At 41.4% G+C, this 25640-nt stretch overlaps 1 protein-coding gene across 12 annotated transcripts in view; it reads left to right on the top strand.

The window, feature by feature from the left end:
- The window catches only part of NR2C2 (nuclear receptor subfamily 2 group C member 2), a 115032-nt gene that overhangs the window by 35180 nt on the left and 54212 nt on the right, over positions 1-25640 (top strand). For 3 of the 12 annotated variants that reach the window (XM_024982466.2, XM_059879505.1, XM_024982467.2), the window contains exon 2: positions 9805-9856. The exons of 8 other annotated variants lie outside the window; for them this stretch is intronic. The gene's annotated coding sequence lies outside the window, so the exon portion shown is untranslated. One more of the 12 variants, XM_024982469.2, reaches the window with a different exon arrangement.

Here is a 25640-nt window from a genome sequence, read left to right as displayed (position 1 = left end):
ATGGGCGGAGTACCTCACTCTGGCCCCCAACACTCCCGCCTCCCACCCCGACTGCATCTTACCCCTCCAGGTTGTCGCAGAGCACCGATTTGAGCTCCCTGTGTCATACAGCACATCCCTGGCTGGCTGTGTTACACATGGCAGTGTGTATGTTTCCATGCTACTCTCCTTTCGTCCCATCCTCTCCTTCCCCGCGCCGTCCCCCACACGTCCACCAGTCTGTTTATCAGCACCATCTTGCCAGATTCCTGTGTATGCATTCATATATGACACTTGCTTTTCTCTGTGACTTACTTCACTCTGTATAAACAGGCTCCAGGTTCACCCACCTCCCTAGAACTGACTCCAGCGCCTTTTGCTGGCTTAGTAATACTCCACCCTGTACATGTGGCGCGTGCTCTTGATCTGCCCACCTGCCGATGGACACTCAGGTTGCCCCCGTGTCCTGCTGTAGTGAGTGGCGCTGCTTCGAGCATAGGGCTGCGCGTGTCTTTCCCGCTGTGGTTTTATCATGGTGCATGCCCAGTAGTGGGACTGTGGGGTCACAGGCTGGGTTTATTCCCAGTTTTTTAAGCAGTCTCCATACTGTTCTCCATAGTGGCTGTATCTATTTACAGTCCTACCAGCAGTGCGGGAGGGTTCCCTTTTCTCCACACCCTCTGCCTTCTGACCTGTGTGCGGTGGTACCTCGTTATAGTTTTCATTTCCATTTCTCTAATAATTAATGGGACTGAACATCTTTTCACATGCACCTTAGCCATTGGTATGTCTTTGGAGAAATGTCTGTTTAGGTCTTCTGGCAGCTTTTTCATTGTGCTTGTTTTTTTTTTATATTGAGCCTCATAGCTGTTTGTAAATTTTGGAGATTAATGTCTTATGGGTCACATGGTTTGCAGATGTTTTTTCCTGTTCTGTGGGTTGTTTTTGTTTATGATTTTGCTATGCAAAGGCTTTTAGGTTTAATAAGGTCTCATTTTAAAATTTTTTGTTTTTATTTTCATAACTCTGGGAGAGTTCTATCTCTGTTAATTCTAATGGTTTCACTATATGTTCATTTTAATTTTTTTTTTCAGTCCTTATGTTTTTGTCTTGCCTTTCTGTCCTGGCCAGAATCTCCAGCACAGAGTGTAACAGAAGCGCTGGGAGCAGCAGTGCTGTCTTGTCCCTTGTCTTACAGGGATGCTTTCAGCAAGGCCTTCTCTTCCATGCCTGGTTAGAAAAAACTCAGATTCAGCAGATGTTGGGTTTTTAATCACTTTTTAAAAAATATACTAAAATGTGATATCTCTCTTTTAATCAGTTAAGCTCATCTTGATTCTGGGGTTTTTGTTATTCAGTTGCTAAGTTGTGTCCATTTCTTGAGACTGGACTATAGCATGCCATGCTGCATGCTACAGATTATGGGGTTAATCCCAATCTAATCATGATTCACACATGCATTTTAAGTTCAGTTTGCTAATTATTTGTGTAGGAATTTTCCATCTGTGTTCACGAGAAGACTGACTTTAAATGTTCTTAAGTTTTGTAATCAGGGTTATGCTAGCTTCATAAAATGAGTTGGAAGGAGAGCCCCTCCATTTCTACTTTCTGTAATAATTGATGTAAAATTTAAATTATTTGGTCCTTGAATGCTTATAGAACTCATCAGTAAAACTGCCAGGGCTTAGAAAGGTTTTAAACTACTGATTTAATTTCTTTAATAGTTAAAAGGCTATTCAGATTTTTTTTTTGGTAATTGACTTTCAGTTTTAGTAAGTTATGTTTTCCTAAGAATTTGACTTCAAGTTTTCACATTTATTGGCATATAGCTACTCAGAATAACTGTGTTTTATATTTTTAATGTTTGAAGCATCTCTAGTTATAGCTTATTTTCATTCCTAAGATTATATTATTTGTGTCATCTCCCCTTTTTTCTTGATTGATTTTACCGGAGAGTTGTTTTTTACAACTTTACATGTGCTTATGTCATTCATATTACATCTTTGATGAAGTACCCGTTCAAATCTTTTGACTTTTTTCTTTGCTGTTGAGTTGTTTGCTTTCTTACTCTTGAGTTTGACAGTTCTTTATATATTCTAGATATATGTTCTCTATTAGATAAGTGGTTTCCAAATATTTTCTCCCAATCGGTGACTTTTCATTCTTTTAGCAGTGTCTCTTGAAGAGCAGAATCTTTTTTTTATTTTGATGAAGTCTAATTTATCTCTTTTTAATATTGTAAGTCATGCTTTTGATGTTGTATCTAAAAATCTTTACCTAACCCAGGGTCATAAAGATTTTCTCCTGCATTTTCTCTAGAAATTTTATAGCTGCTAGGCTTCACATTTATAATTTTCTTTTTGTTGTTGTTGTTATTTTAACTTAATCACAATATAATAAAATCTGGTCTGTATGATAACCAATTTTGGGTTGTTGTTTTGTTTTTTTCCTGAGCTTTGGTGAAAACAAAAGCAATATCTGGGCCATTTGTGTTTTTTGTTTTTTTTTTTCAAAAAATTCCAAGATAATTCTGATATACATTTGGATTTTAAAAAGTGGTTACAGGTTTTCTGTTAAATGATAGTTTTCAGTTCAGTCGCTCAGTCTTGTCCGACTCTTTGCAACCCCATGAATTGCAGCACACCAGGCCTCCCTGTCCATCACCAACTCCCAGAGTTCATTCAAACTCATGCCCATCGAGTCGGTGATGCCATCCAGCCATCTCATCCTCTGTTGTCCCCTTCTCCTCCTGCCCCCAATCCCTCCCAGCATCAGAGTCTTTTCCAATGAGTCAAGTCTTCGCATGAGAATGGGAAAGACTAGAGATCTCTTCAAGAAAATTAGAGATACCAAGGGAACATTTTATGCAAAGATGGGCTCGATAAAGGACAGAAATGGTATGGACCTAACAGAAGCAGAAGATATTAAGAAGAGGTGGCAAGAATACACAGAAGAACTGTACAAAAAAGATCTTCACGACCCAGATAACCACCATGGTGTGATCACTGACCTAGAGCCAGACATCCTGGAATGTGAAGTCAAGTGGGCCTTAGAAAGCATCACTACGAACAAAGCTAGTGGAGGTAATGGAATTCCAGTGGAGCTATTTCAAATCCTGAAAGATGATGCTGTGAAAGTGTTGCACTCAATATGCCAGCAAATTTGGAAAACTCAGCAGTGGCCACAGGACTGGAGAAGGTCAGTTTTCATTCCAATCCCAAAGAAAGGCAATGCCAAAGAAGGATCAAACTGCTGCACGATTGCACCCATCTCACACACTAGCAAAGTAATGCTAAAATTCTCCAAGCCAGGCTTCATCAATACATGAACTGTGTTCAAGCTAGTTTTAGAAAAGGCAGAGGAACCAGAGATGAAATTGCCAACATCCACTGGATCATCAAAAAAGCAAGAGAGTTCCAGAAAAAATGATAGTTTTAGTGATAAAGAATTCTTTTATTTTCTGTTGACCAGTCATGATACAATTATCGTATTAAGTAAAAATCACAATAGTGGAAGATGTTAATCAGTTTTCACAGTCAGTAGCCAAATAAAACATGAAAGGTCACTACACTTGCAAGCCATGAATAACCTAACAAAATAAATACATAGAATTTGGGGTGTTAAGTAGAGTGGTGTGATAAGGGAAAGTGCAGACATGAACGTGTTTTTCTCTCCCCAGCCAGTCTTTGTCTTCTGGTTCATGCATTTACTCCAGTTATATTTAAAGTAATTAGTGATATGTATGTCCCTTTTACCATTTTCCTAATAGTTTTGGGTTTATTTTGTGTAGGTCTTTCCCTTGTGTTTCCTGCTTAGAGAAGTTCCTTTAGTATTTGTCGTAGAGCTGGTTTGGTGGTGCGGAATTCTCTCTTAACTTTTGCTTCTCTGGAAAGCTTTTGATTTCTCCATCAAATCTGAGTGAGAATCTTGCTGGGTAGAGTATTCTTGGTTGTAGGTTCTTCTCTTTGATCCCTTTATACGTAGATACAGACACACTCCGTATGTCTTGCCGTCCCTTCTGGCTTGTAGAGCCTCTGTTGGGAAGGCAGCTGATAACACTGTGGAGCTCCCTTGTGTGCCATTTGCTGCTTTCCCTTGTTGCTTTTGGTCTTTCATCTTTGTCTTTAATTTTTGTCAGTTTGATTCCTGTGTGCCTCAGTGTGCTCCTCCTTGAGCTTATTCTGCCTGGGACTCCCTTACTTCCTGGACTTGGTTGACTGTTGCTTTTTCCATGTGAGGGAAGTTTTCAGCTATTAACTCTTTAACTGTTTTCTCGGGGCCTTTCTCTCCCTCTTCCTTCTGGGATCCCTGTAATGCGAATGTTGGTGCCTTTAATGTTGTCTCAGAGCTCTCTTCAGCTGTCTTCTTTTCCCCCTTTCGTTTGTTCTTCTGCATTCTGTTCTGCTGCAGTGATCTCCACCACTCTGTCCTCCAGGCCATATATCCACTCTTCTGCCTTGGTTATCCTGCTGTTGATCTCTTCTAGTATTTTATTCATCTGTTTGTTCGTTAGTTCTTGTAGGTTTTTGGTAAATATTTCTTGCATCTTCTCTATTGTTTTCCTGAGATCTGGATCATCTTCACTATTATTATTCTGAATTCTTCTTCTGGAAAATTGCCTATCTCCACTTTATTTGGTTGTTTTTCTGGGGTTTTATCTTGCCCCTTCATCAGGGACATAACTTTTTGCTTTTTCATCCTGATTAACTTTCTGTAATGTGATTTTTGCTCTAGCCATTGTAGGATTGCAGTTCTTCTTGCTTCTTCTGTCTGCCCTCTGATGGAGGGGTTTGTGTAAAGTTCCAGATGGGAGGAACGGGGGAACACTGTGTCTGCTCTGGTGACAGGGCTGTGCCAGTGAAGCTTTAATCCTGTGTCAGCCGACGGATGGAGTCATCCCCCTCCCTGTTGGTAGCTTCAGTCAGTTCAGTCGCTCAGTTGTGTCCGACTCTCTGCGACCCCACGCTCCGCAGCACACCAGGCCTCCCTGTCCATCACCAACTCCCGGAGCTTGCTCACACTCATATCCATCCAGTTGGTGGTGCCGTCCAACCATCTCATTCTCTGTCATCCCCTTCTCCTGCCCTCAATCTTTCCCAGCATCAGGGTCTTTTCCAGTGAGTCAGTTCTTCGTGTCAGGTGGCCATACTATTGGTGTTTCAGCTTCAGCATCAGTCCTTCCAATGAATATTCAGGACTGATCTCCTTTAGGATGGACTAGTTGGATCTCCTTGTAACCCAAGGGTCTCTCAAGAGTCTTCTCCAACACCACAGTTCAAAAGCATCAATTCTTCAGTGCTCAGCTTTCTTTATAGTCCCAACTCTCACATCCATACATGACTACTGGAAAAACCATAGCCTTGACTAGACAGACCTTTGGCGGCAAAGTAATGTCTCTGCTTTTGAATATGTTGTCTAGGTTGGTCATAGATTTCCTTCCAAGGAGCAAGCGTCTTAATTTCATGGCTGCAGTCACCATCTGCAGTGATTTTGGAGTCCAAGAAAATAAAGGCTGTCTCTGTTTCCACTGTTTCCCCGTCTGTTTGCCATGAAGTGATGGGACCGGATGCCATGATCTTAGTTTTTTGAATGTTGAGTTTTAAGCCAGCCGTTTCCAGCTCTCCTCTTTCCCTTTCATTAAGAGCCCCTTTAGTTCTTCTTCGCTTTCTGCCATAAGGGTGGTGGTAGTTGTTTAGCCTGAAGCAGCCCAGCCCTGGGTCTGTGGGCTCTATGGTATGGTTAGTGGCAACCTCCAAGAGGGCTTCACACCAAGGGGCCCCTTCCCCGCCTGCTGCTGCCAGTGCTCCCTCCCCCATGGCGAGCCCCTGTGACCCGCGCCTGCACAGGAGGCCCTCCAACACTAGGAGGTAGGTCTGGTTCAGTCTCCTGTGGGGTCACTGCTCCTTTCCCCTGGGTCTTGTTTCCCCCAGTCCTGTGTAAGTCCTGTAATCAAATCCCAGTAGCCTTCAGAGTCAGATTCCCTGGGGATTCCCAGTCCCTTTTTTGGAGCCCCAGGCTGGGAAGCCTGACGTGGGGCTCAGAGCCTCTACAACAGTGGGAGGAGTTCCTTGGTATCATCACTCTCCAGTCTGTGGGCCGGCCACCCGGCGGGTATGGGATTTGGTTTTTAACATGCTCGCACCCTCCTTGCTTCTTTGCTGCGGCTTCTTCTTTGTCTTTGGATGTGGGGCACCTTTTTTGGTGGGTTCCAGTGCCCCCCGTCAGGGGCTGCTCAACAGCTAGCTGCGCTTGTGGTGCTCTCGCAGGAGGCGAGCGCACATCCTCCCACTCTGCCATCTTGAACCCGAAGCCCTGGGTGTTTGAAATTTGTTTATTTTCAGTTTGGTCTGGTACTTTCCAGACATTTCCCCAAGTATTTATGTTCGTGTGTTACGTAACTAGAAATATATAGATTTTTTAAATTTAATGTAAATGGAATCAGACTAGATAGATTTATTTTTCTACAGATTGCTTTAACTGTCAACAGTGATATACATAATTCTTTTACTATCATATTGTTTACATAAGTTACAGCTGTATTTTTTTTTAGCCCCTCTTCTTAGAAGCACACTTAAGTTGCTTCCACAGTTTCTCAAACATAAATAGTGCTGCAGCAGACATCTTTGTCTTTGTTGCCTTCTGGACTCACTTGTGGGTATATTTCTCTAGGCTGGAAGCAGAATTGCTGAATTAAAAGCTATCTAAGTGGCAGACAGAACTTTAATGTGAAAAGATACATACACCTCACTGTTCATAGTAACCCTGTTTATGGTAGCCAAGCCATGGAAGTGAGCTCAGTGCCCACTGAAGATGAATGGCTAAAGATGTGGTGCCTGTATACTGTGAAATGTGAACCATAAAATAGAGTGAAATACACCGTCTGTAGCAAGCTGGATGGCCCTAGAGATGACCACAGTAAGCGACATAAGTCAGAAACACAGGGTGCCATTACTTTATGTGAATTCTAACATAGGACAGACACGAGCTTGTCTACAAAACTGAAACGGATTCAGACATGGAGAACAGACCTGCGGTTGCCGGGGGAGGGGAGGGGAGGGTAGGGAGTTTGGGACTAGAAGGTGCAGTGTTATATGTCGGATGCATAAATAACATGGTTCTGTGGTATAGCACAGGGAAATACACCAGTATCCTATGATAAATCGTGGTGAAAAGAATATGAAAAAGAGCATATATGTGTAGCCGAATCACTGCTGTGTTGCAGAAATTAACACTGTAAATCAACTGTACTTAAGCAAATTTTTTAAAAAGCTACCTGGTTGGAATTTTATTTTCCAAGTTGATTCTTTTCCTTTTTAAAGTTTTTTTTCTTAATCATGCATTCTTATATGCAAAAAGTAGCTGGGTCAGTGATCAGCTCAGTTGTTAATTCAGCAAGCATTCATTGAGGACATACTGTGGGACTCTTCCTCCTTGGGGTTTTCATTTCTTTCCAACTCAGCCCCCTCTGTTTATTGCAGTATTTTAAAGTCAACCTTTTATTACACCAGCATGATGTTAAGAGGAAATACAACAATTCATATACAAATAACTTTAAAAAAAACATTAATATAGTACAGTAACTATATTCAACAGAAATAAAAGGAAGGCAGTTTATCATGAAGGCAGTATATTATGTAAGTGCTTAGGCGCAGCTGTCGCAGAAGATAGAACGGAGAATTCGGATGGTTGTATGTACTTAAATAACCTGTGACTTAAGAGTAGTAAGAAGAAGAAGCGTTTTGGGATTTGGAATAAGATTAGTGTTAGAATAAGTGGTGCAAGAGGAAAAGAGGTGATCAGAAGGTGAGGACGTGTGTTGTCTTTGTAGAAGAGCTGCAGTGTGGAGAAGCGTCTTGTCAAAATAATTCCCTCTGCTGTCTCAGAAGAGAACGGTGATGATCTATACCAGAAAATGTCTCCTTTCTTAAAACCTCACTGCATTTGAGGTGTATACGTTTAGTATCTGAAACTTTCAAAAGACTTTGGAGACCATATTTGTTCATTGGTCGCAGGACTGGAGGGTTTGAAACCTTTTTGTCTGCCAAAACATAAAATACAGAAAATCCTAAACATCTTACATAGGGAAAAATAGCATTTTACTGAGGATTGTAGTTTTAACACTGCACTTGATTTCCTCAAGAAACTTGTAATAGAAATGCTGGGGGTTTTTTTATTATACTACATTGCATTTATATTTATTGCCTCATTTAATCCTCCCAGTATCTGTGAGGAAAGTGATATTAACCTCAAATAAGTAGACAGTCTTAGAACAAGTACAGGACTTACCCAAAGGCACCCAAACAGGAGCCGGCAGAGTGAGATGTTTCCAGGGTCCTGGCTGCCCACTGAGATAATTCCATTTAGATCATAGTTACAGAAACACAGAGCCTCGTTAAACTTCAGTAGCAGTTCTTTAATAGGTAAGGAGATTGAGGAGTATTTTTTTACAGCAGCTTTTAAAACTTTTTATTGGAGTATAGTTGACGTACAATGCTGTGTTAGTTCTGCTTCACAGCAAAGTGAATCAGCTATATATATACATATAGATTTTTTCCCCCATATTGGTCGTTACAGAGTATCGAGTAGGACCTATACAGCAGCTCCTTACTGTTACCTATTTTGTATCTCTTTTATGTGTAAATAATGTGTATGTGTCGGTCCCAATCTCCAGGTTTATCCCTCTCTCCACTTTCCCGCTTAATAACCGTAAGTCTGTTTTCAATAACTAAGTCTGTTTCTGTTTTGTAGGTAAGTTCATTTGTATCATTTTTTTTAAAAAATTTGATTCTGCATAGGCATTGGAGAAGGAAATGGCAACCCACTCCAGTGTCCTTGCCTGGAGAATCCCAGGAACGGGGGAGCCTGGTGGGCTGCCGTCTGTGGGGTCGCACAGAGCTGGACACGACTGAAGCGACTTAGCAGCAGCGTGAGTGATACATTTGACTGACTTCAGTTCAGTCCAGTTCATTGTGGGCTTTCCTGTTGGCTCAATGGTAAAGAATCTGCCTGCCAGTGCAGGAGATGCAGGTTTGATCCCTGGGTCAGGAAGATTCCTTCCCACTCCAGTATTCTTGTCTGGGAAATCCCATGAACAGCGGAACCTGGTGGTCTGCAATCCATGGGGCTGCAAAAGTGTCAGACAAGACTTAGTGACTGAACGGCAGCAGTGTGTCCCGCACCTTCTTTATCCTTTCTGCTGTGGATGCACATTTATGTTGCTTCCATGTCCTGTCTGTTGTAAATATCGCTGAGGTGAACATTGAGGTGCATGTACCTTTTGAAATTTTGTTTTATTCTGGATATATACCTAGGAGTGGGATTGTTGAGTCATACAGTAACTATTGTCAGTTTTCTAAGGAACCTCCATATTGTTCTCCATAGTGGCCGCACAGGTTTGCCTTCTTGCCAACAGTGTAGGAGGGTTCCCTTTTCTCCACGTCCTCTCCGGCATCTATTCTTTGTAGGTTTTTTGATGGTGGCTGTTCTGACTGGTATCAGGTGACACCTCATTGTAGTTTTGATTTACATTTCTCTAATAATTAGTGATATTAAACATCTTTTCAGGAGCTTTTTGGCCATCTGTGTGTCTTCTTTGAAGAAATGTCCATTTCTTGTGTCCATTTTTTTTGATGGAGTTGTTTTTGATATTGAGCTGCTTGAGTTGTTTTTATATGTTGAAGAATAATCCCTTGTTGGTCACTTTGTTTGCACATGTTTTGTCCCCTTCTGTGGGTTGTCTTTTCTTCTTGTCTGTGGTTTCCTTTGCTGGGCAGTAACTTTTACGTTTAATCAGGTCCCATCTTGTTTTTATTTTCGTTCCTCTAGGAGGAGCATCCAGAAGGTCCTGCCGCGACTCGTGTGAGAGTTTTCTGCACAGGTAGATTCTGAGTTCTACAGTGTCTGGTCTTACATTTAGGTCTGTAATCCATTTTGAGTTTATTTTTTTGTAAGGTGTTAGAGAATGTTCTAATTTCATCTTCTATATGCAGCTGACCAGTTTTCTCAGCATCACTTATTGGCAAGGTACAGTATTTTCTGCATTGTTTCTTTTTGCCTCCTCTGTCGTAGATTAGATGACCATGGGTGCCAGAGAGTGGGTTTATCTCTGAACTTTGTTTCCTGTGCCATTGATCTGTATTTCTGTTTTTGTGCCAGTACCATACTATATTTGATTACTGTAGCTTTGTAATACAGTCTGAAGTCAGGAGGCTTGATTCCTCCATCTCTGTTTTTCTTTCTCAAGATTACTTTAGCAACCTGGAGTCTTTTCTGTTTAATAACAAACTGTAAAATTTTTTTGTCTAATTATGTGAAAAATGCTACTGGTGATTTGATAGGGATTGCATTGAACCTGTAGATTACTTTGGGTAGTATAGTCATTTTGACAATATTGATCGCTTCCAATCCAAGAACATGGTCTATCTCTCCGTGTTGGTGTCATCTTTGATTTCTTTCATAAGTTATCTTATAGTACAGTATGTTTTTATATTTCATCTTACCAAAAAAGATGGAAAAGCTTTCCTTGTTCTTTCTTGAATGGGTAGAAGCTTTTCTTTTAAAAATGAAGAAAAGAAGAACACAGTTATTGCAGACTTTGGATGGAAAATAAGATTCATTGTACTAAATTCTAGCAATATTTGCTGGTTGTAGAAGGTAACTTTGTTTTGGAAACAGTTTTTTGTCGTTCTGTTGTTTTGGCCACACTGCTTACCTTACGGGGTTTAGTTCCCCAAGCAGGCGCTGAACCTGGACTCTTGGCAGTGAGAATGCCACTGGACTGCCAGGAAGTTCCCTGCAAACAGTTTGTTCCTTTTTTTCTTTTTTCTTTTTACTATAAAAGTGATACAACATTCTGAAAGTTTTGAAAAAGAAGAAAACTGTATGTCTTTCATTTTGACACATTTGACACACATTTGCTGACAAACATCCGTCTATTCAAAGCTATGGTTTTTCCATTAGTCACGTATGGATGTGAGAGTTGGACCATAAAGAAAAGTCACTAACTTTTTATTACTTTATCAATCACCTCCCTATAAAAAAATAGAATGGCCACTTCTACTTCTATCTCTGTCATTGTCTATCCTCAATTTTATTTTCCTCCGTAATGCTTAACACCATCTGACAAATGTATACTTGTTTACCTGTCACATGAAATGTAACTTCCAGAAAAAGGCAGGAACTTTGTCTCATTTGCTGTTGTTCTCCACCCCCTAATACCCCCTGTCTAAAACTGGAACGTAGTAAGCACTCAGTGTTAAGATTTCTTTTTAAAATGAACAGACATGTAGTTTTTGATCTTTTTTGAGTGTCATCCAGTTGTAATCATCCTGTGCATACAACTTTGTATCTTTTGATCACTTTCATGTTAATTTCACAGACTAAAGGTCATCATTCTTTTTGTAGATTGCTACATGGAATGTATGACCATCATTTTTCATAGCTACATAATTATGTATCAAGGGAGCATAGCATAATTCACTAACCCATCTCCTAGTTTGGGACATTCATTTCTGACTTTTCTGTAATATAAATTAACACTGATAAAAAAAATATATCCATGCTATATCAGTCAGTGGCTACAGCTGTGAAATTCAAAGACGCTTGCTCCTTGGAAGAAAAGCTATAACAAACCTCAACAGTATTAAAAAGCAGAGAAGTTACTTTGCCGACAAAGGTCCGTCTAGTCAAAGCTATAGTTTTTCCAGTAGTCATGTATGGATGTGAGAGTTGGACCATAAAGAAACACCAAAGAATTGATGCTTTTGAACTGTGGTTTTGGAAAAGACTCTTGAGAGTCCCTTGGACTGCAAGGAGATCCAACCAGTCCATCCTAAAGGAGATCAGTCCTGGGTGTTCATTGGAAGGAATGATGCTAAAGCTGAAATTCCCAATACTTGGGTCATCTGATGCGAAGAACTGACTCCTTGGAAAAGACTCTGATGCTGGGCAAGATTGAAGGCGGGAGGAGAAGGGGACCACAGAGGATGAGGTGGTTGGATGGCATCACTGACTGAATGGACATGAGTTTGAGCAAGCTCCGGGAGTTGGTGATGGACAGGGAGGCCTGGTGTGCTGCAGTCCATGGGTACAGTCAGACAGTACATACAGTCAAGAAATCTAATAGCAAATACATTAGAAACCAGCTGTCGGTGATTATTTATTTATTTTCTGGACATTTTTATTTTTAACTTTTTAAACACAAAAAACATTTTGTATTGGGGGATAGCCGATTAACCATGTTGTGACAGTTTCCGGTGGACAGTGAAGGGACTCAGCCATACATACACACGTGTTCATCTTCCCCAAACTCGCCTCCCGGTGAGGCTGTCTCATGACACTGAGCAGAGCTCCATGTGCTATACAGAAGGTTTTTGTTGTTGGTGGTCATTTTAAATACAGCAGTGTAAACATGACCTTCCCGAAGTCCTTAACTATCCCTTCCCTCCGGCAACCATGAGTTCATTTTCTAAGTCTGTGTGTCTCTTTCTGATTTTGTAAGTACATTCGTTTATATCATTTCTTTTTAGATTTCACATATAAGGAATATCATATGATATTTCTCCTCCTCTGTCAGACTGACTTCCCTCAGTGTGACACTCTCTAGGTCCCTCCATATTGCCGCAAATGGCCTTATTTCATTCTGTTTTAATGGCTGAGTACAGTTCCGTCGGATGTATGTGCCACAACTTCTTTATCCATTCCTCTGTTGATGGACATTTAGGTGGTCTCCATGTCTTGGCTGCTGTAAACAGCACAGCAGTGAGCACTGGGGTGCATGTATCCTTTCAAACCATAGTTTTCTCCAGATATATGTGCAGGAGTGGAGTTGTCGAATCATACGTTACGTTTATTTTTAATTTAAATAGAAGTAAGATTCTCAAAAAGCATTGAGTTAAAATATATGTGAGGATGGATGGACAACTTATTTGAGAGAGTTACCAAGAGGGCTGGAGAAATAGCTCTGCAGCTAGACACGACACGCAGATCTCACAGAAGAGTTGGTCTGATGCTGTGACTGCACACCACACCACCGAGGCCAGGCATGGGGCTCCTGCTGCTGCTGCGGTGTTGTCTGAGCCTGATTGACACCTGGCCCTCCTCCAAGGGAACCCAGACCTGCAGTATCTGCTTTATCTGCGAGTATCTGCCTTATCTGAACCCCTGAGAGAGGAATTTCCTATATTCCCTAGAAAAATAATACAGGATTACACACTGTCAGAGTTATTTCTGTATTTAGGATGGTTTATGTAGGGTGGATTCCTGAAAGTAGAATCACCAGTCCACGGGACATGAACAAAATTTTTGATGAGAAGATCAGACCTGTTGACCTCAACAGTTGAGTCTGTAGCTTTTTACTTCCTTGGAGTAATCTTTCCTTGAATGTGTCGTTTATTGGCTATACTTAGTGAACTGAGTTTTTTAGAACTTTAGTTCTTTGATTCTCTTTTAAGAGAATCATCTTTCCTCTTGATTGGGTGCCTAGATTTGTGCTAGAATCTGAAAAATGGATGGCATATTCTTTCAAATTAGATTGTTTTAAGTTAGTACACATAGAAACTTGGGGTGTGGAAATTCTTTATTCATGGCAGTGTGAACTTAGTTTTTCCAAAGTTCCTTCTTTCAATCCCATGCCCCCATCCTACATAAAAGTAAACATCCATGTGCTTCTTCCTGCCCTTGCCCTAGGCTTTCTTGTATTTGGTTTGGTTTTGGTGATGGACCAGCATTCACTCTGCTTAAAACCGGAGGCAAGTGCTCTTAGCTCCCCACCCCAGGAGCTCCCTTTCCTCTGTGGCCTTGGGGAGAATGGAGAGGCTTAGATTCGAAGCCATTCCACAGTCACTCACCTGCTCTGACTACACCTTCTTCCTCACCAGAATCGGAGGCGCTTCCTGTGCCTATTACATATTGGGTGGATGTAGGAAGCCTAGCCCAGTGCTTGTTATTCCTGTGGGTGTTTTCATATGTAATGCAGACGGTTATGTTGCTGCCTTTTGCTTTCAGGGAAGGAGGAACTTGTAAAGACCCTGTGTCTTTACTTAATCTACTGCGGTGTTGAAAATGCTGTGTGCAGACCTTGGTATTTCCGAGTTCTTCAAGGATTCCCTTTACCCCTTATAGTTTTAAAACTGAGTTGGTTGCACCCCATGGTAACATTCTCCTGAGCCCCGTGTTCAGGAAAGGTGGGCTGGGGTGTGGGTTGGAGGGGTGGCATGTAGCAAAGGCAGCAATCTAGGTGAAGGGAGAACTTTGAAAAGCAAAATGCATCTTCCCTAAAAACAATTAATCATATTATTAGACAAACGGCTTCAGCAGCTGGTGAAACAGCAGGAACATGTCAATTTTGCTTCCTTAGTTACCCAGAGTGATCGTGCACTTGACCTTCAGCAGAGCAGGGTCATAGAGAGGGCATCTTTAAACAGCTCTGTCTGGTTTTGGCAAATGGAATCTGCACTGGCAGTTTGAAGCACATGCCCATGAGTTCCCCCCATGAACCCCTGGCTCTTTTGGTTGGACTGTCTGGCTGGGGAAGTTGCTGAGAAAAAATGTAAATAAAGCTGCAGAGAGCCGTTGGCATGGTAAGTGCAGTGTCCTGCAGAAAAACAAGAGTCATTTTTGCAGCCTTTTCTTTTCGTCTGTTTCTGGAGGGAGCCTTCTTGTGATGCGGTGTGTTTCACAGGCACTTGTTTTTCGAGCAGTTGGTGAAATAGCCGTGGAGTTAGATGCCTGCTGTGTATTTGAAGGAAGCTGATTTAGTGTCTGTTCTGTGCTTAGCGCCTAGCAAGTTACTTCTTCATGGGAACTTGGATCTGGACGTGCTGGGTAGATTCAAGTGGGGCAAGAGCTGTTTGTTTCTTATTTTTCAGCAGGTTAATCTGCTTCTGAGCAGAGAGTGAACCCCGCCGCTCTTACACACCTCCTTGTTTTGTATGATCGGGGGCAGTCCTCACTGATTTTGGATCTTTGTATTTGTGCTAAATTTAGGGCTGTAGTCTTTTATCTTTTTAAATATACTATCAACTTGAAAATTTTAAAATGGTCGATCAGTTCTGACGTAAATGAGGCTGATTTATAATACCGAGAGGCTTTAGTATACAGAAGAGCTGGCTTTGCCACTCCTCAGGAGATGTCGTTCTTTAGAAACATGGACACTGGAAGCTTCTAGCCCTTTGTAGGAGGTGACGGCGTGCACTTTGAAGACCAACAGGCTCCTCCGGCTTCTTCCCTCTGGTGTAAGCTGCCGCACTAAGGTTAATTCTTTGCCCATTGACCCTTCACCGTACTTATTATTTCATGGTCCTTCGAAATAAAAATAAAAGCAGGATGTGGTACATTTCAGTCAGGCTGGTGGTGTCTCCTGCCTGAAACCCTTTACCCACTTAGGCGGTTGTTTACTTGTTCATCATTTCCTAGGAATGTTAAGGAGAAGCTGGAAGCCCCTGATTGAGATTGGTTGCATGTTGGGTCTACATGATCTGTCGTCGTTCCCCCCCCCCCCCCCGCCCCGCCCCCCGACGGTGTGAAGTGGCCATTCTATTTTTTTATAGGGAGGTGATTGATAAAGTAATAAAAAGTTAGTGACTTTTCTTTATGGTCCAACTACCCATAACCCATAGGAATGTTGTAGCCGAAAATTGAAATGAGGAATCATTGTAGATTTAGAAATTTAGTTTTTTCTTAATTAGCTGACTGCTGTGGGCATTCTCTTCAACCTAGATATTCATAGCAAATGCCTAATACAGAACTTTTTCCTAAGAATTTCCCCCCCTCACTCCCCAAAAAAATGCTCGCAAGGCAATGTCATGTTATGGTAAAATAGAGATGGTTCTCACTCGAGAGCAAAAATACATGTGCTTTTCCCATCAGCCTCATACATTCACGTGTGTTGGTGGAACCAGTACGCTTTGGTTTATTTATATAAGAAACTGCCAGGGCAGACACTGTGGGGTACCTGCAGAATGTTTAGTTAGCAGATAGATACAAGAGTGGAATAAAACAAAAAAAAGCCTAGGCAGAGTCCCAGGATCAAGGACTGTAAAAATGACTTGTTGTTTATTCCTGAAGTTAAAAACTGTTCCTCTCTAACCAGTCATTGTGGGCCTAGTGTGTGCCTGGCCTGAGGCGTCAGAGGCTGTCCCTTCGGGCCTCTGAGCAGCTGCTGGGCGGGCCCTGGGCTGAGGGCTTGGATGCAGCTGCTCTGGGAGCCCCGAGCTGGACTTGGGCACCAGCCCCCGGGTCCAGGGAGGGAGCTGTCCAGAGGAGCAAGGCTTTCATGAACTCTTTAGGCAGGAAACAAGCATTCGTGTGTTGCGTAAGCATGGTTCACTTTAGAAAGGATGTGAAACGGAACCACCTATTTACTCTGTAAGCACAAGTCGGAGACCGTACTCTGAAGAACTGTATCCGAACGTGCTTTCACACCCTCCTTGCTCATGGTTTAGTTGAGTCCTTTGGACTGGCAGTTTTCTGGCAAAGTGCAAGTGCTCTGGCCAGGTATAACACACCTGGGTGTTGCCAGGCGTTTACAGTCACTGTGAGCTGATGGGCTGGAGCAGATGCAAGAGGGGAGAAGTAGGCTAAGGGGGAGGGCCACGACGTACTTTGGGCACTAAAAAGGGAGGCTGGAAAGGAGATGCTTACACTGGTCAGAAATGTATCTAATGTTCTTATGGCTTGTTACGAAATTGACTGTTGTTTTTCTTTTAATTGTTATTTATTTACTTTTGCCTGTGCTGGGTCTTTGTGGCTGTGCACAAGCGCGCGTGGTGGCGAGTGGGGGCTGCCCTCCAGTTGCGCTGCTGCTCATTTGGCGGCTTGTTGTGGAGCGTGAGCGTGGGCTTCAGCAGTTGCGGCGTGCGGGCTCAGCCGTCGCGGCTCCTGGGCTCTAGAGTAGTTGTGGCACGTGGGCTTAGTTGCTCTGCGGCATGAGGGATCTTCCTTGATTAGGGACCCTAACCATGTCCCTGAGTTGATGGGTGGACTTTCAACCACTGTCCCACCAGGAGAGTCCCCAAATGGACTTTTTATCATTGTGCGAAATGATTTTCAACAGAATGCTTGGGGGGAAAAAATAGATGGCCTGCTTTGATGTCTGATCATAGTATTAGGCTTTTAAATTCACACAGCTGCAAGAATTTCTGAGGGATCCCATCATGACATCACTTTGCCTTCAAGCTGAATCATATCTAAAAACTACCCCTGGTACCACTGGAACACACTTCCTCTCTAAAGGTCTTAGGGGTAAGGGATCTGAAGTGTTTTTCCCTTTCATCTGTCAGTTCTAAAGTTAGGCATCCTTCTCTGAATCCCAGGGATATTTAAGACTGTTCACCCGATCTTACTTTATTACTGAGCTACAGGGAGCCCATCACCAGCATGATGCTTGCCCCCGATCAGCAAATTTGTGGAGGTCTTTGCGCTTCTCATGTGAAAGGAATTAGAAGCTTTAGAAGCATCTCCCTTTATGTGAAGGAACTAGAGTCGAGGGAGTTTATACTATAGCTCAGGCAGGGCCAGAAAGCTGCAAGTAGTCTTGCTGCCCAGCCCACACTCCTCCCCTATTGCCATCCATCCCCAGCCCCCAAGTGCAGGAAAGGCAGGGCCCTTTCTGCTTGCCATGCATCCCCAGCACACAGCCACAGAGGGGCAAGGTCAGCGCTACTGACTTAGAATGCTTCTCTGAGTCCCTGTGAAATACTTTTTGAATGCTGTTATTTTTTTAAATAAAGTCTTTATTGTAGTATAACATACCTGTGTTCACAGTTCATAAATGTGTAACACAACGAATGAATAGGAATTATGCTGCTGTGAATATTCATGTACACATTTTTACATGGGCATATATTTTCTTTGCTCTGGTATATATATCTGGAAGTGGAATTGCTGAATCATATGGCAACTCTGTGTTTAGCCATTTGAAGAACTGACAGTTTCCCAAAGTGTACCATTTTATATTCCAACAGTAGTATATGAGAGTTCCAGTTTCTCCACGTCCTTGCCAGCACTTACCTTCTTTTTCATTATAACCATCCTAATGGGTATGAAATGATATTTTAATGTGGTTTTGATTTGCATTTCCCTAATGACTGATGATGTTGAACAATGTTTATGGGCTTGTTGGCCATCTGTGTATCTTTGGAGAAATGTTTGTTCAGCTCCTTTGCCCATTTTTTCTTTTTTTAAAATGTATTTATGTTTTAATTGAAGGATAATTGCTTTATAGAATTGTTTTCTGTCAGATATTAACATGAATCAGCCACAGGTATACATATATCCCCTCCCTCTTGAACCTCCCCCCACCCCCATCTCCCTCCCCATCCCACCCCTCTAGGTTGATACAGAGGCCCCCCTTTGAGTTCCCTGAGACATACAGCAAATTCCCATTGGCTATCTATTTCACATATGGTGATGGAAGTTTCCATGTTTCTCTCTCCATACGTCTCACCCACTCTTCCCCTCTTCCTGTGTCCATAAGTCTGTTCTGTATGTCTGTTTCTCCATTGCTGCCTTGCAAATAAATTTATTGGTACCTTCTTTCTAGATTCCATATATATACATTAGTATACAATATTTATCTTTCTGACTTACTTCACTCTGTATAATAGGCTCTAGGTTCATCCACCTCATTAGAACTGACTCAAATGTGTTCCTTTTTATGGCTGAGTAATATTCCCTTGTGTATATGTACCACAACTTCTATATCCATTCATCTGTCGATGGACATCTAGGTTGCTTCCATGTTCTAGCTGTTGTAAATAGTGTTGCAGTGAGCAATCGGATACATGTGTCTCTTTCAGTTTTGGTTTCCTCAGGGTGTATGCCTAGGAGTGGGATTGCTGGGTCATCTGGTGGTGTTACTCCTAGTTTTTTAAGGAATATCTATACCATCTTCCATAGTGGCTGTATCAGTTTATATTCCCACCAGCAGCGCAAGAGGGTTCCCTTTTCTCCACACCCTCTCCAGCATTTACTGTTTGTAGACTTTTTGACGATGGCCATTCTGACCAGTGTGAGGTGATACCTCATTCTAGTTTTGATTTGCCTTTCTCTAATAATGAGTGATGTGGAACATCTTTTCATGTGTTTGTTAGCCCTCTGTGTGTGGTCTTTGGAGAAATGTCTGTTTAGTAGGTCTTTTTCCCACTTTTTGATTGGGTTGTTTTTCTGTATTGAGTTGTATGAGCAGCTTGTGTATTTTGGAAATTAATCCTTTGTCAGTTGTTTCATTTTGCTATTGTTTTCTCCCATTCTGAGGGTTGATTTTCACCTTGTTTGTAGTTTCCTTTGCTGTTCATTTGCTCATTTTAAAATTTTTTTTGATATCTAATTGTAAGGGTTAATTAACCATATATTATAAAAATACAAGTCCTTATCAGATATGATTTACAAATATTTTCTCTCATTCTGTGGGTTACTTTTTACTTTATAGTTGTCCTTTGAAGCACAAAAGTTTTAAACTTTGACAGAGTTTATCTTTTCTCTCTTTTGCTTTAAGTATAATAGCTAAGAAATCATTGCCTGTAATCAAGGTCATGAAGATCTACACCTTTGTTTTCTAATCTGTGTGTATAATGTGAGGTAGAATTTAATATATTTTTTATAAAAAGAAAAGAAATTTCTGTTCAAGGAAAGTCTCAGCAGTACAATTAATCATGTGTAACAAAGATATTTATACACTGTTTATAACTCAGGCTTTAGAAAAACATTTTCAGGAAGTTTGTGATATTACTAATAGCAACTATGTACTAAATAAATAGCATTAATACTTAGCATATTATTTATTAACCCTCTCATCAATCCCATAAAGTAGTAGTAATATGTCCACGTTTAATTTGAGGAAACTGAAGTTTAGAGGGTTAAGGGACTTTATCAGGGTGACGGTACGTGTTTCAGAGCCTAGGTTTATCTAATTCCTTGCGTATGGGTACTCAAATAGTGCTGATTGCTTTAAAACTTCTGAAGAGTAAAGTGAGTCAGAAAGGCAGCGTATTATTCTATCGGTTAAGAATTCAAAGGATCTGAAATGGGTAGAATTAACTTACAGAGCAGTAATAGACTCAGCCAGAATTCTAAATGTTCATTATTAAAGACGGATTTAATTCCTGTGTACTGACAAAGTGACTGGCCAGCCTTTTTTTAATCAGAAATAAACAGAGCTAACAGATGGTGTAGGTGGATGCTGGGCGATACATTCTGTAAGGTTTAAGCCTCATCACACTCTCTCCTGTCTTAACCAAGAGAAAACTAATTGATATGAAGCATTTTGTCAACTAAAAATCACTATGAGAATACTGCATTCTGGGTTTGGGGGTTTTTTTTTGGTCTTTTTAAAATAATGTATTTTGGGCTGTGCTAGGTCTTGGTTGCTGAAGGCAAGCTTTCTCCGGTTGCAGCAAGTGGGGCTACTCTTGGTAGCTGTGTATGGGCTTCTACTGGCTTCTTGCGTTGCCAGGCACAGGCTGTAGGCACACAGGCTCAGTGAGCGGCTCAGGAGCCCAGAGCACGCGGGCCTCAGGAGTTGGCTCGTGTGGGCTCGGTTCTTGTGGCTCCCAGGCTCCAGAGCAGGGGCGCAGTAGGTGTGACGCACAGGCCTGGTTTCTCCACAGCATGCGGAGCCTTCCCGGGGCAGGGACTGAGCCTGGGTCCCTGCAGTGCCAGGAGGAGTCCTGTCCACTTGCGCCACCCGGCAGTCCCATTCTGTTGTCTTTCTGTGGTGGACTTTTTGTTGGTGAAATTAATGCTTATGAAAGAAAAAGTTTTTCCTAACCACCCCAATAATTCATCATGCTATGCTTTATAAAATTTATAAATTTTATAATTTATAAAAGAGATATAATTCACTTCCCATAAATTTCACCCCTTTAAAGTGTACAGTTTAGTAAGTTTCACAAGGTTGTACAGCCATTACCACTATCTAATTCTAAAACATTTTCATCATTTTAAAAAGAAATTCCATTGAATTCCCTGGCTGTCCTATGGTTAGGTCTCCACACTTTCACTGCCAGGGGCCTGGTTCAGTCTCTCACTGGGGATCTGAGATGCACCAAGCTGCTGTTTTTGTTAGGGGGCTATCTATTAGACGTTATTGCCCCTTCCCCATCCTTTCAGTGCCTGAGAACCACTGATGTACCTTCTGTCCCTCTGCGTTGCCTACTCTGGACTGTTGTGTAAATGAAATTATACAATACATGGACTTCTGTGGCATGCTGCACATGTTCATCCGTGGTGTAGCATGTACCAGTCTGAAGTCCTTTTTATTGCCAAAGAGTACTCGATTGCATGCATACACCGTGTTTTCTTTATTCATTCATCAATTAGCAGATACTCGATTGTTTTTACTTTTGAGCGATTATGAATGATGCTGATATGAACATTTCTGTCCAGGATGGTTGTAGATATATATTTGCCTTTCTCTGGAGTATATACCTAGGAGTGCAGTTGTAGGTTCACATGGCCCCTTTGAGAATTGGCCAGACTGTTTGCAAAGAAGGTCTGCCGCTCTGTATCCCCTCTAGCAGTGCACTAGAGTTCCAGTTTCTCTGCATCCTGGTCAGCACTTGCCATTGTCCATCTTTTGGATTGTAGTCATCCAAATGGGTGTGAAGTGATGTCTTGTTGTGGGTTTAAATTTAATTTCCTTAGTAACTAATGATGTTGAGCCTTTCATATGCTACTGGTCATTTGTATATCTTCTTGGGAGACATTTCCATTCATCTCCTTTGCCTCTTTTTTAAAAAAGTATTAAGTTGTTATAAATAGTTCTTTATAGTCTGTATGTACATGTCCATGTCTTAGGTACACTACCTGCAAATGTTTCTCCTATTTTATAGACTGTCTTTCCACTTTCTAATCATATCCCTTGAAGCACAAAACTGTAATTTTGATGGTGGCCACTTCATCTGTTTTTGTTGTTGTTGTTGTTGATTATGCTTTGGTGTCATATTGAGGGAACTATCACCTAATCCCAGTTCACAAAGAGTTACACCTATATTTTCTTCTAAGAATTTATAGTTTTAGCTCTTACATTTAATACTTTGATCCATTTTGAGTTAATTTTTCCTGTTTTTAAAATATGAAATATAATATTTACTACTTTATGTATACAGGTCAGTAGTATTAAATACATTCATAATGTTGTGCAGCATCCACCACCATCCATCTCCATAACTTCTCTTCATCTTGTAAAACAAACTTTGTATCCATTAAACACTAATGCCCATTGCCATCTCCTCCTTGAGCCACCACTCTACTCTCTAATCTCTAAGAATCTGACTACTCAGTGTTTCACTAAGTGAGTATGTGCTAACTCACTTCAGTGGTATCTGACTCTGTGATCTTATGGACTGTAGCCCACCAGGCTGCTCTGTCCATGGGATTCTCCAGGCAAGAATACTGGAGTGGGTTGCCATATTCTTCACCTGGGGATCTTCCCTATCCAGAAATAGAACCCATGTCTCTTCAGTCTCCCACCCTGGCAGGTGAATTACCACTAGTACCACCAGGGAAGCCCAAGGGTCACCACTCTTCCTTTCTGTCTCGAAGAATTTGACTACTCTCAATATTTCACATACGTGAAATTATACAATAGTTGGTTGTCTTTTTGTGAGTGGCTTATTTCGCTTAACATAATGTCCTCTAAGTTCATCTGTGTTGGAGCATGTGCCAGAATCTCCTTACTTTAAAAAGCAGAATAATATTCCATTGTATGAACATGTCACATTTTGTTTATCTGTACACGGACACTTCGGTTGCTTCCACCTCTTGACTTTCATGAATCCTGCCGCTGCAAATGTGTGTACAAATACCTCTTGGAGGCACTGCTTTCAATTCTTTGTTTTGATAGTAGCCGTTACACTGAGTATGAGATAGCATCTTGCAGGTTTGATTTTTTTTTTATTTCCCCAATGAATTGTGATGTTGATCAACCTTTCATGTGCTTATTGGTTATTTGTATATTTTCTTTGGAGAAATGTCTATTCATATGTTTTGCCTATTGTTAATCAAGTTGAGTTTTTTTTATGTTGCTAAGTTTTAGAAGTTCTTAATATAATCAGAGGTTTATACCTTGTCAGATACATGATTTGCAAATGTTTTTTCTCATTCTGTAGTTTGCGTTTCCACTCTGTTCATACTGTCTTTCGACGCACAAATATTAGAATTTCTTTGTGTGATTTCTTTTTTCCCCTTTAGCTGCCTGTGCCTTTTGTATCGCATCATGAAATCGCTGCCGAATCTAGTGGTGTGGTAACTTTTCTCCTAGGTTTTCTCCTGAGAGTTTTGTAGTTTCAGGTCTGACGTTTAGGTCTTGGATTGAATTAATTTAGGTCTCTGATTGAATTGATTCTTGTGTATGGCATGAGATAAGAGCCCAGCTTCATTCTTTTGCATATGGATATTGTTTTTCTAGCACTTTTGTTGAAAAGAATGTTTTTCCTCCCATTGAATGGTCTCAGCTCCCTTGTCAAAAAATTGTTTAACCAGATATGCAACAATTTACTTCTGGAATGTCTTTTCCTTTGGTCTATATGTTTGTCTTTATGCTAATACCATGATTTTGTGACTAAAGCTTTGTAGCAGGTTTTGAAATCATGAAACCCAAGTCCCCCAACTTTGTTCTTTATCAAGGTAGTTTTGTCTATTTGGGATCCCTTGAAATTCCATACGAAGCTCAGGATGGGTTTTTCCATTTCTGCCAAAAAAAAAAAAAAAGAAGATTGGGACTTTGATAGGAACTGTATTGAACCTGTAAATCACTTTGGGAAGTATTGACATACTAGCAGTGTTAAGTCCTTCAACCCATGAACATGGAAAATGTTTCCATTTATTCCTCTCAGCAGTGTTTTGCAGTTTTTAATGTACAAATCTCTTACCTTTTAGGAGCTTCCCTCAAAGCTCAGTCAGTAAAGAGTCTGCCTGCAGTGCAAGAGACCCAGGTTCAATTCCTGGGTGGAGCAGATCCCCTGGAGAAGAAAATGGAAACCCACTCCAGTATTCTTACCTGGAGAACCCCATGGACAGAAGAGCCTGGCAGGGGTTGCAAGAGTCGGACACAACTGAGCGACTAAGCACACACTTACCTTTTACTTCTTCTTTTCTCACTTGGATGCCTTTTCTTTCTTTTGCTTGCTTCATTGCTCTTGCTGGAACTTCCAGAACAGTGTTGAGTAGAGAAGGTGAAAGCAGGCATGCTTGTTACACAGGAAAACTTTTCAGTCTTTGACGACTGAGTGTGGTATTGACTCTGGGTTTCTCCTATACGGCTTTTATTAAGTTTAGATAATTTGTTTCTATTTCTAGTTCATTGAGTGTTTTTATCGTAAAAGGATGATAAATTTTGTCAAATGCTTTTACTCCTTCTATTGAGATGATACTGTGGGATTTTTCCTTCATTGTGTTAATGCCATGTGTTATGATGATAGATTTGTGTATGTTGATCCAGTATCTTTGCCTGGCTGATAGCAGGACAGTGCTGGCCTCAATAGAATGAGTTAGGAAGTGTTCCGTACTGTGGATGAGTCTGAGAATGCTGCCTTAAGTATTTGGTAGAAATGACCAGTGAAGCTGTTGGGTCCAGGGTTTTCTTAATGAGATCTTTTGGATTGATTCATTCCCCTTAGTAGTTAATGGTCTATTCATGTTTTCTGTTAATTCGTGCTTTAGTCATGGTTGCTAAGTCGCTTCAGTCGTGTCGTGTCCGACTCTGTGCGACCCCATAGACGGCACCCACCAGGCTGCCCCGTCCCTGGGATTCTCCAGGCAAGAACAGTGGAGTGGGCTGCCATTTCCTTCTCCAATAAAAGAAAGTGAAAAGGGAAAGTGAAGATGCTCAGTCGTGTCCGACTCTTAGCGACCCCGTGGACTGCAGCCCACCAGGCTCCTCCATCCATGGGATTCTCCAAGCGAGAGTGCTGGAGTGGGGTGCCATTGCCTTCTCCCTTTAGTCATGGCAGGTTTGTTAATTTCATCTAGGTTATCCAATTTGTTGGCATACAACTGATCATAGTATTCTTCTATAAACTTTTATATTTCTACAGAATTGATAATAATCTCACTTTTGTCTCTGATTTCAGAAATTTGAAATCTCTTTCTTTCCCCTTAGTCCATCTAGCTAGGTTCAGTTCAATTCAGTCGCATCTGACTCTTTGCAACCCCATGGACTGAAGCACGCCAGGCTTCCCTGTCCTCACCAACTCTCAGAGCTTGCTCAAACTCACGTCCATTGAGTTGGTAATGCCATCCAACCATCTTATCTTCTGTCATCCCCTTCTCCTCCCGCCTTCAATCTTTCCCAGCATCGGGGTCTTTTCTAATGAGTTCGTTCTTCGCATCAGGTGGCCGTAGTATTGGAGAGGGGGGGATCTCCTTGCAGTCCAAGGGACTCTCAAGAGTCTTCTCCAACACCACAGTTCAAAAGCATCAATTCTTTGGTGCTCACCTTTATTTATGGCCCAACTCTCGCATTCATGCATAACTACTGGAAAAACCATAGCTTTGACGAGATGGACCTTTGTCAGCAAAGTAATGTCTTTTCTTTTTAATACACTGTCTATGTTGGTCATACCTTTTCTTTCAAGGAGCAAACGTCTGTTAATTTCATGGCTGCAGTCACCATCTGCAGCAATTTTGGAGCCCAAGAAAATAAAGTCTGACACTTTACATTG

This window comes from Bos taurus, chromosome 22, assembly GCF_002263795.3.
Source record: "Bos taurus isolate L1 Dominette 01449 registration number 42190680 breed Hereford chromosome 22, ARS-UCD2.0, whole genome shotgun sequence".
Classification (NCBI taxonomy): Eukaryota; Metazoa; Chordata; class Mammalia; order Artiodactyla; family Bovidae; genus Bos; species Bos taurus.
The sequence above is the reverse complement of the archived record's forward strand: the minus strand, read 5'-3'. Positions and strand labels throughout refer to the sequence as shown.